The 10,715-nt window shown below is 41.4% G+C and overlaps 1 non-coding gene across 1 annotated transcript; it reads left to right on the top strand.

The window, feature by feature from the left end:
- The first annotated feature begins 9,403 nt into the window (after positions 1 to 9,403).
- On the top strand, positions 9,404 to 9,477 carry trnat-agu. The gene has a single exon. It is a non-coding gene; the product is annotated as a tRNA-Thr (tRNA).
- Positions 9,478 to 10,715: the final 1,238 nt, after the last annotated feature.

Below are 10,715 nucleotides of genomic sequence, written 5' to 3'. Positions count from 1 at the left end.
TGCTAGACATAATCTCTGCTGCATTAGGCCTGCCAGACACTCAAAAAGGGTGTAAAAATTTTGGCTGGATCAAACATTATTGGTACCACTTGAAACAAAGTTTATATCCTGTGAGACATCTGATAGGGTACAGAATGGCTGATACCAGAGAAATTACCTGCTGCACTAGGCCCAACAGATACACCCAAAAAAGTTGACCCTCACCAAGGATGCCCAGTGCTGATCAAATACTATTCATTGGCCTACACTTGAAACATTTAGAAACTTCTGTCTGCTGCAGTAGCTCAAACAGATAAGAGATACAGACAAAAAAAACCCCACCCGAGTGTAATTTCTGACATAGTGGAACACAAGAGTGATGAGCTTTTGCCAGGAACATCAAACCACAGGTCGAGGGTCACGGTCTGATTGGTCATCCCATCTGATCAGTCCGCTCTGCCTTCACTGCGCATGCGTCATTTCAAAGCGCCAGCAGCAATTCACCGATTATCACCTCAGAAAGACAAACAAGAACTACTACATGGCAGCAGTTGACTTTAAGCGAAATTACGTGTTATCACTTTGATGAAGTCGGTGTAAACTGCTACCTGTATGAACTGGAGAGGCAGGAGGAGGCTTCGGGGGACGGGTCCTCGCATTCCAGTGATTCCGAGGAGGAAAATGCAGCCAGAGATATGCGTGACGGCAGTTCCAAAATGGCTAGCACTCCATGGTGCTGATGCGGGCATTGCTCTGTTGTGTGAACAGACATGGAGTCATACTGTTGGAAAGAGCATGAACTCATTGCAGACCGCTTATTAGACAGCTGCATAACTTCAACTCTACATCTTCACAAATATATACTGAACAAACCGTCCCTGGAAATGACCTTTATTGATGGCATGATCCGCAGGTACCTCCGAGGACCAGCACCTGAAGGAAAGCTGACAAACAGTTCCGAGTCAATTAACTTCAGAATATGTTGAATAAACCTTGATATACTAGATTTTTAAAACGTAAATAATTGATTGAATTATGTTCAGTGTGTGTTTATTTAGTGTGTACATGGTTGGAAGAAAGTACATGGAGATAACAATTCTGTTAAAATGTTAACTGCTATTATATGCAGACAGAACCACCAGACACAACTTGAACGGAAATGCAATAAATATTTATTTTCAGAGAGTGTAACTCCCCTCCTTGCAAGAAATATTTTAATGCTGTCTTTCAAAGTCAACCAGTGTAACAAATATGTCCATATATTATCATGTAGAATTGAAGTCAAAAACAATAAACTGGAAATAAACATTTTACAGCAGTAATGTACAAATGGTAATTCCCTCTGAGAATATATACTTTAATATTCTGTTTATTTATAAGACCTGTGTTTCATGGTTGAATAAACAGTGGTGAACCAGTGAACAAAACATATATAATGTTGCAATTACAATGAGACAATCATTCCCTTTTTGCCAACATTAACTTGTATTTTCAACATATAACCCCCCCCCCCCCCCCCCAAAAAATAGTACATCAATTTCATGATGGGCCTTTGAAAGTTGTAACAGCTGACATATATACAATTATATTATTCCCAAACAACAATCATATAAAAATAGTTTGATACACAAACTGTTTGACCCCCCATCCATTAAAGAACATCACATCAAAGCTTCTTAATATACAATAACTCTCTCTTTCCAGACAGTACCGGCTCATGGCATATCGCTGCTTCACAAGATACACACACAGGGGACAAGTGTTGGGCAGACATGTCCAGACACCAGTGCCATCATGCTGTGTACAATATAGGCATTTCCATTGCCTAATGGAGTTTATGAGGGCTACAAAGAAGTGAGGAGAAGCCAGAACCATTCAGAAGATTATGTGGACTAACTGTACATGTTACATTTTCAAAGTTAATTTTGTAATTAAAATTTTTTGGTTGAGTTTATCACATGGTTAATAAAGAGTATATGCAAGACTGCCTTTGTGTGTGCGTTTGGTCTGAATCTTCTATTGCCGTTTTCCAAATATCCAAGTATTGTCAGGAGGGTCAAGCAGTAAGACAAAGGTTATGGTTAAAATGCATCAACCTAAAACCTGTAAAGACTAATTCATATTTATGTCAAATCTTGATGCATGTTTATTCACAAGATCAATTTTTGGTGGTGCCGGAATCGGTGCAATAGTTTTAGTTGATGGTCTTTTTGATATCAGTAAGTGATTTCTTGTTCTTTGAACTGAATAACCCGAACAATTAAATCTTTCATGTGTTCATGTTTAGTGGGCTCATATGTCGTTCTAGCTACCCAGTTGTGAGATTGTTTCTTCCAGACTTGCCTAAATTTGGGTTTGCCAACCTGACTGCTGCCTTTTGTGACTGCTTGACCACACCTGTTTCCTTTCAACATTAGCATTGTGGTCTAATGCTGCCAAGTTTTACCCAAGCAGACATGCAAGGGAAATCAAACTCTTGTCTCTTTGGGCATTATGCCAGCAGCTTGGAATGGAAGTTCTCCAAGCTGCCTGTTTGGCAAAATAAGCAAAGCTGCCTCAATTTCAATTTCAATTTATTTCATTTATTATAGCACAAAATCACAACAAAGTTGCCTCAAGGTGCTTCACACAAGTAAGATCTAACTTTACCAACCCCCAAAGCACACAGGCGACAGTGGTAAGGAAAAACTCTCTGATGATTTGAGGAAGAAACCTCAAGCAGACCAGACTCAAGGGGGTGACCCTCTGCTTGGCCCATGCTACCAACACAATTTACAGAACAATTCACAAAATAAAAATGGAGGAAATGTTGCCGATACACAGGACAGGAGGGTACAGAAGCAGAAAACAGACACCACACCCATCTCTGGATGGAGCCGCACCTTAAACAGAGAGAGAGAGAGAGAGGAGAGAGAGAGAGAGAGAGAGAGAGAGAGAGAACAGAATGAGGAATCAGAAAGACAACAAATACAGTATAATTTGTCAGCATTACGCAACAAGAAAAATAAAGGAAATACTAAGGTGATCGCCGACCACTAGCCCTAAGCTTCACTAATAAAATTAATTTAAAAGGGGTAAAAAGCATAGACATATACTATACCAGTATGCTAGTCATAGGAAAGGGAAAATAAGTGTGTCTTAAGTCTGGACTTGAAAGTCTCTACAGAATCTGACTGTTTTATTAACGCAGGGAGATCATTCCACAGAACAGGGGCATGATAAGAGAAAGCTCTGTGACCTGCAGACTTCTAATTCACCCTAGGGACACAAAGTAGTCCTGCACCTTGAGAACGCAAAGCTCGGGCCGGTACGTAGGGTTTAATTAGGTCAGCTAAGTAGGGAGGTGCCAGTCCATGAACAATTTTATAGACTAGTAGCAGAACCTTAAAATCTGATTTCACTGGGAAATGAAGCCAGTGAAAAGAAGCCAAAATAGCTGTAATGTGGTCAAACTTTCTGCTTCCTGTCAAAAGTCTGGCAGCAGCATTTTGAATCAGTTGGAGACCCCTAATGCTGGACTGCGGTAAACCAGAAAATAGAACATTGCAGTAGTCCAATCTAGAAGAGACAAACACATGAATCAGGGTCTCAGCATCAGCCATAACCAGGATGGGACGAATCTTCACTATATTTCGCAGGTGGAAGAAAGCAGTCCTCATAATATTTCTAATGTGGAGGTCAAAGGACAATGTAGGATCAAAAATTACTCCAAATTATTATGCCTCATTTTGTGTAATAATCTGGTGTTATGTATTCAGTGCTTTCGTTTCTGTTGTGCTGGTGTCAGTGGTTCATGCAAGCATTCATTTACATATTTGTTATCAAACCATTTGTGTTTGCCAGCAATATGGTAGGTTATACTGGTAAACAGCTCTATGAGCTTGTCTGGTTTCCATCACACTGGCGTGCACTGAACCACATATGGTTGATGATGCTTTGTGTCCATAGAGCAAGTGTAGAATGTCTTTTTTGTTTGGTCAGCTTTTTCAGTTTTTTCTTTAAGTTATTAGCCATTTGATAAACATCAAATTGATGACTGATGCTGAATTTTGGAGTATACTCTCTTTTCCTTTGTGCTCTATTACCTGCATGAAAATTCAGTAAGGTATATCTTATATATTATATTCCAAATCTAAGGTGGAACTATGCCAGTATACAAAGGTATATCTAAATATCTAAAAAGGAAGAGTAAAATAGGAGAGTAGAAAAGAGTAGAGTAGAGCCACTTAGGAGCCTGGTCTTGAGAACCAGGGATGGTAGGTTGAAAAGCTTTTTTATCCCATGGGAACTCTCCCTACCCAGCCAAGCAGCTTAAGAAAAAGGTATATACGAGGTCTGTGAGAAAAGAAACGGACCTTTTTATTTTTTTCAAAAACTATATGGACTTGAATCACGTGTGATTACATCAGACAAGCTTGAACCCTCGTGCGCATGCGTGAGTTTTTTCATGCCTGTCGGTTGCGTCATTCGCCTGTGGGCAGGCTTTGAGTGAGCACTGGTCCACCCCTCCCATCGGAATTTCTTTGTCTGACTACTTGCTGAGAGACTGGCGCTTTGCTTTATCAAAATTCGTCAGCCTGTTTTGAGCTGAAAACTTCCAAATTTAAGCCTCTGTTGAGCCAGGACGTCGTGAGAGAACAGAGAAGTTTCAGAAGAGGTCGGGATCAGCAGTTTATCCGGACATTCCACTGTTAAAGGAGATTTTGTAATGAAAGACGTGCAGACGGATTCGCGCGTCGGCACCCAGCCGCTCATGGCGCGGCGCCACAGCAAAGCACCTCCGTTGAAAGTCTCACAGGACAAGTTTGAACATGCCCAGCTGTTAAACAATTTCTCGGATACTCACTCAACTGAAAGCCATCGAAAGCTGCCTAAATCTTACGAATGGTTATCAACACGGAGGCGTTTTCATGTGGCGCCGCTCGATGAGCCGCTGCGTCCCGACTCGCGAATCCATCCCCACGTCTTTCATTACAAAATCTCCTTTAACAGTGGAATGTCTGGATAAACTGCTGATCCCGACCTCTTCTGAAACTTCTCTGTTCTCTCACGACGTCCTGGGTCAACAGAGGCTTAAATTTGGAAGTTTTCAGCTCGAAACAGGCTGATGACGGCGGCTCGGGGCGCGGCGCGCCGTCCGGCTCCGTGGGTAGTCCTTAAAGCGACAGTAACACTCCATATTCACTCCATATGATTTGGCGCTATATAAAAAAATTGATTGATTGATTGATTGATAATCTCTCATCAGCCCTTAAAATTTTCACAGAAAACCGTCTGAATTTCTCAAATGGTGTCCACTTGGATCTGCCTCACAGTTTCTGAAAAAATTTTGATAAAGCAAAGCGCCAGTCTCTCAGCAACTAGTCAGACAAAGGAATTCCGACGGGAGGGGTGGACCAGTACTCACTCAAAGCCTGCCCACAGGCGAATGACGCAACCGACAGGCGTGAAAAAACTCACGCATGCGCACGAGGGTTCAAGCTTGGCTGACGTAATCGCACGTGATTCAAATCCTTATAGTTTTTGAAAAAAAATAAATAGGTCCCTTTCTTTTCTCACAGACCTCGTATAATATAATAAGTAATAAGACATAAGAAGGATAAGACATCACAGGAGAAGATTGTTATCAAACACAAAGGAACCAACTATATTTTGTAAGCTACGATGAACGTTGCTAAGGCCGGCTAGATAAGCTAACGTTAGCTGTTAGGTATAACTAATTGTACCCCACTCCTCCAATATTTTCTACTCTAATACCCTGATCAAGGAGGTGGTTTAATGATTTGCAGAATCCCAGTTTTTCCATGGCTTCAGAACTAGTTGTTTGGGTTACCTGGACAAGTTCGAAATCTACAATTTTCTGAGTAGTACTATCCATAAATGAATAAGTAGGCTACAGTATTTTGCACTGAATCCTGGACTGTCACATCTGCCATCTCCTGCCAAAGTCAATGGTTGGCTTTCAGTGGTCAGCATTCTGAGATGCTCTGTTTGTTCTTCTGTCTATTTTTCATCAGTCACAGGAATAAGCTATTATGATTGAAATTCATAATATGTTTTTTCACAAATGAAGGGCTGTACTGGATGAAAAGATTATTTGGTCCACATAAATACTTAGGTACATTATAATGCTTATTTGATCATAATATGGAAATAAACCAGTTAGATTTGTTGGGAAAGTGTAGTGACACGGACCCACAACAGGGGGCGCAAATGAACGGTCAATAGATGAGCCAAAATATAACAATTTAATGTTGTGAATGTGCACAACGAACATACAGACAATCACAGAATATCAGAACAGTCAATACACAGAGGTGACGTGTGGGCAGGCTCGAGGATAGAAGACGTCTGTCCTGAGAAGAGCCGGAACCACACGATTTCCGCCGCCCCAGAACCTGGTGAATACTGGAGCCGCCAAGTCCCGAATTCCCAGGTGATCACCGTCCCCGACTGTCGGATCTGGTACTGCTGGCGAAGAACAAAGACAGTCAAGTGTGGGTGTGTGTACACCCAGTAACAACAACGGTGGGAATGCCACCTCCACCTCTCACTCAACACGTTGCAGTGGTCTCAGAGGAAAAGGAGCGCCGTCATGCACAGCCTCCACCAAAACGACCGGTTCTCCTGCAAACACTCACAATCACAGATTTATAAATCTCAAAAAAAAGGCTGAGAGTAGTACCTCCTATGAAGTATGATATCTCGGCAACGAGGCGGAGATGACGTCTGGTCTTTATGGAGTGAGATGATGTTGAGTAGATGGGTGACAGCTGTCAAGAGGTAATGAGTGACAGCTGTCACCCCCGGCTGTGTCCATGGTGGCAGCGCCCTCTCGTGCCTGAAGCCCGCACTTCAGGCAGGGCGCCCTCTGGTGGTGGGCCAGCAGTACCTCCTCTTCTGGCGGCCCACACAACAAGATTTGTCTCCCACAAAACTGTTTGCTTGTTTCATGACATTGTACAGACAGTAAGGACTTGCATTTGGGTGGTAACATGGACTTGTGATGTCATCTGGAGCACATTCTTCAGCTTGTGACCTTGTCTTACCGGGAGTGCTTTTTGGGGCAATCGAAGCTGAAGTCTGCAGTAGTGTAGTGAACATCTGTAATTGAGAGATATGTACACTATGTTCAAATTCTTATCTTCTGATATTTCATTACTTTATACCACGACTATTTCTTCTTTTTTCAGTTTACTATATTAACCCTCTGGAGTCTGGGGTAGAACCTCACCTGTGTGATTTTGCACTTTTTCTTCCATTCTGACATTGTGTATCTAAAAACTGTAAAAACATGAAATTTGGATATGAAAAGGGTTGTTTTTTTTTTTACAGTGAACACCACAAGCATCTTTAACAAACCATTTTTATAACTTAGAATGCAAACATAAATTGTAACTTTCAAAAATGTGTAAAAATGTTGCAAAAACAAAGTTATATACATCTATTTGCATTAAAATAGAGGAGTGCTTCAGGTGGGTTTTTTTTTTGTACAGCAATTTACATGCAATAATAATAATAATAATACATTTTATTTGTACCGCACTTTATATTTGAATGCAAATCTTAAAGTGCACATAAAACAGCAATAAAAGAGAAGATAAAATTACAATACATCATACATACATTAGTTAAAAACTAGCTGTAAGCTTTTCTAAAAAGGAAGGTTTTTAATCCTTTCTTAAAAGCATCCACCATCTGTGGGGCCCTGAGGTGATCTGGGAGGGCGTTCCACAGGCGGGAAGCAGCAGCCTCGAAGGCCCGGTCCCCCATGGTCTTGAGCCGTGTCCTGGGCGGGAGCAGACGGTGCTGTTGGCCTGACCGGGTTCTGCCAGAGGTATGTGGAGTGAGGAGGTCAGTGAGGTAGGTAGGCAATATTTTTTTTTTCCTCAAGAACAATCCATGTGGGGTCCACCAAACAATCCATGTGGAATCAGTGGTTTTGATTGGTTTATGTCGTGTTTTTCCACCATTGATAAAGGAGAATGTTTTTTCCCCCCCGAGCGTGGTGAATGCAGCGCCTCCGCAATCAAAAACGTGGGTTTATGATCAATTTTGGTTTGGTTTTGAGTGTGCGTTTAACACTAAATCATAAAAGGACAGTCATGGTTTCTTTCCCCTTGAAACTGCTGCAAGCTGAGAGGAGGAAAGGGAGTGAGTAGTCCGTTTGAGGGCGTGTTGGACAAGCGCACGAACGGAGAACCGCTCCACACACATTACCATAATAATAATAACGCAGCAAAAATCGGTCATGTGAATTTTGATACGGATCCGCGTTGAATGACTCCAGAGGGTTTATATTAAAACTGTGCTTATATTAAAACTTATACATTAAAATATTAAAACAATTGGCGTACTTATTATATAAAACCACAAGTTTAGTATCGTACCTTTGATGTATTCCGTTTGATCAGACTCTTTTCTCGTCTGTCGCCATTCCTGACACTTCTGTGCACAAATTGCTTCGGAACTGCATATGGTTTTAAGTGTAAACACTTGGGCTTTGTGCCCAACAGTTCTGCCTGCATATCTCGCAGGTAGCAGTTCGCCGTGAAGTGGTCTTCAAATACCACTGAATTCCGTCTGAACAGGAGGGTTTTTAGTGTTTGACTAACTCCAACTTCGTGTCGTCCGTTGGTTTACGCACGCAAAAGAAATGTTTACCTGGGTTTTTCAGCTTGTTGTTGCTGCACCCGTAAGCTTTGCACTCTGCCATTGTTGTCAATGCTGGCCGACCGACAGGGCTGACCAGTCCACTGCAACCCAGCCAATCGAAAAATCAATGACCGTGCGTCACTACCGGGGCTGGAACAGTCCATGTAGAAGGCAACATGTCACCAACCTTACCTGACGGACAGATCAGCGGCTTAGAACTCAAGTGTACTTGACGAGGACTCACTACCAGTGTAACCTGACGGGATCACTAGTATCATGCGTAATTATTTAAATAGCTATTTTTTAAAATGCACTACAGGTACACTATAACACAGCACCACAATGAACCACTTCTCCTTCTTCCCCAGGGCCACCCCAGTCAAATACATCTGGACACGCCACTGCAAGAATTCGCCCTATTGAAATATCTAGCTCAAAGCAGTCTTTTAAGAATTTGGTCAGTTTTTATTTTCCGTCGTTTTTAATAGGGGTCCAAAAAAATATATATATTATTATTAAAGGTACTGGCCAAGTAGCCAATTGAATTATCCATATATATATATATATATATATATATATATATATATATATATATATATATATATATATATATATATATATATATACATATATATATATATACATATATATATATATATATACATATATATATATATATACATATATATATATATATATATATATATATATGGCTCCTTGGCCAGTACATACATTACAGTACATATATTTCTCCACTTAGACCCTAACCGGCGCCGTGGCTTAGTTGGTTAAAGCGCCTGTCTAGTAAACAGGAGATCCTGGGTTCGAATCCCAGCGGTGCCTATTTTCCTGCGCTCCTCTTTTAATTACTTTCTTTGCCTTTTTATTGAGCCTTCGGTTGTCAACGAAAACAGCTAACTTAATCTATATGTTCCATACATCATAAATTGCTGCATCACTTTTTGTCGCCGCGTCGACAACCTCGTTCTGTGGCTCCTCGAGCAACCTGGAACACCCTTTTGCAATACGCCCATTTGACCACGTGGGGGCAGTTAGTGAAACGTTCTGAATCGGACACCGGAAAAGTGTGCCTGGATTTTTCTCATCGTGTCAGACAGTAAACGCGGAAAAATCAGGATTTAGCGACACTTTAAACTAAGTTCTGTATGCTCATAACCACAACTTAATCTGGCCGTCTACAGTATAGTATGAAGAAACAAATCCATCCATGCACAAAGAAAAATATGAATCACTTTGTCTCGTGAAATTCACCAAAAACAAAAAATCCGAGCGGAAATACGGTGGCTCAGACTTCAAAATAAAACCTTCTACAATGGCTTTTTTTTTACTTCAGGAAAAATATATCAAAAGATATATTTTGCACCATCCAGAAAAAAAACAAAGAAGTCCTTTGAGCCTTAACGATAACGTCTTTTTTTGCTTTACATCATTTAAATATGTAATAGCGTTTGTCAGGCGGGCAGCACAGTGTCTTAGTGGTTAGCACTGTTTCCTCACAGCAAGAACATCATGGGATCAATTTCCACCTGTGCCTTTCTGTGTGGCGTTTGCTTGTTCTCCCCGTGTTTGTGTGGTTTCCCTCCGGGTGCTCCGGCTTCCTCCAACATCCAAAGACATGCAGGGTTGGTGGATTGGAAACTTTAAATCGTCCGTAGGTGTGCGTGCGGGTATGAATGTGTTTGTTTGTCTATATATGGCCTTGCAACAGGCTGGCATTCTGTTCAGGGTGTACCCTGCCCATGGGCGCCACCAGGAATTTTGGGCACCATGAAAATAAATCACCCCCCCGTATTATTTTGTCAGTATTAAAATTGTATTAGGGGCCTCTCTGGGCCCCTGTCAATCATGGGCCTCTAGAATCTTCTTCCTATTCTCCCCTTTTTGGCACTCCTGACCCCACCCATGCCCTATGACCTCTGGGATAGGCTCCAGCCCCCCCGTGACCCTTAATTGGTGTTTGAATACCAGTGAGTAAGAAATGTTGGTCAGGCAAAATACTTGAATCTTGGACTCCTCGAATGTAGTATGTAGGAAAAATACATGAAGCACTGTACATAAAA

The sequence above is a fragment of the Thalassophryne amazonica genome, chromosome 2, assembly GCF_902500255.1.
Source record: "Thalassophryne amazonica chromosome 2, fThaAma1.1, whole genome shotgun sequence".
Taxonomy (NCBI): Eukaryota; Metazoa; Chordata; class Actinopteri; order Batrachoidiformes; family Batrachoididae; genus Thalassophryne; species Thalassophryne amazonica.
This window is presented reverse-complemented; position numbering and strand designations above follow the sequence as displayed.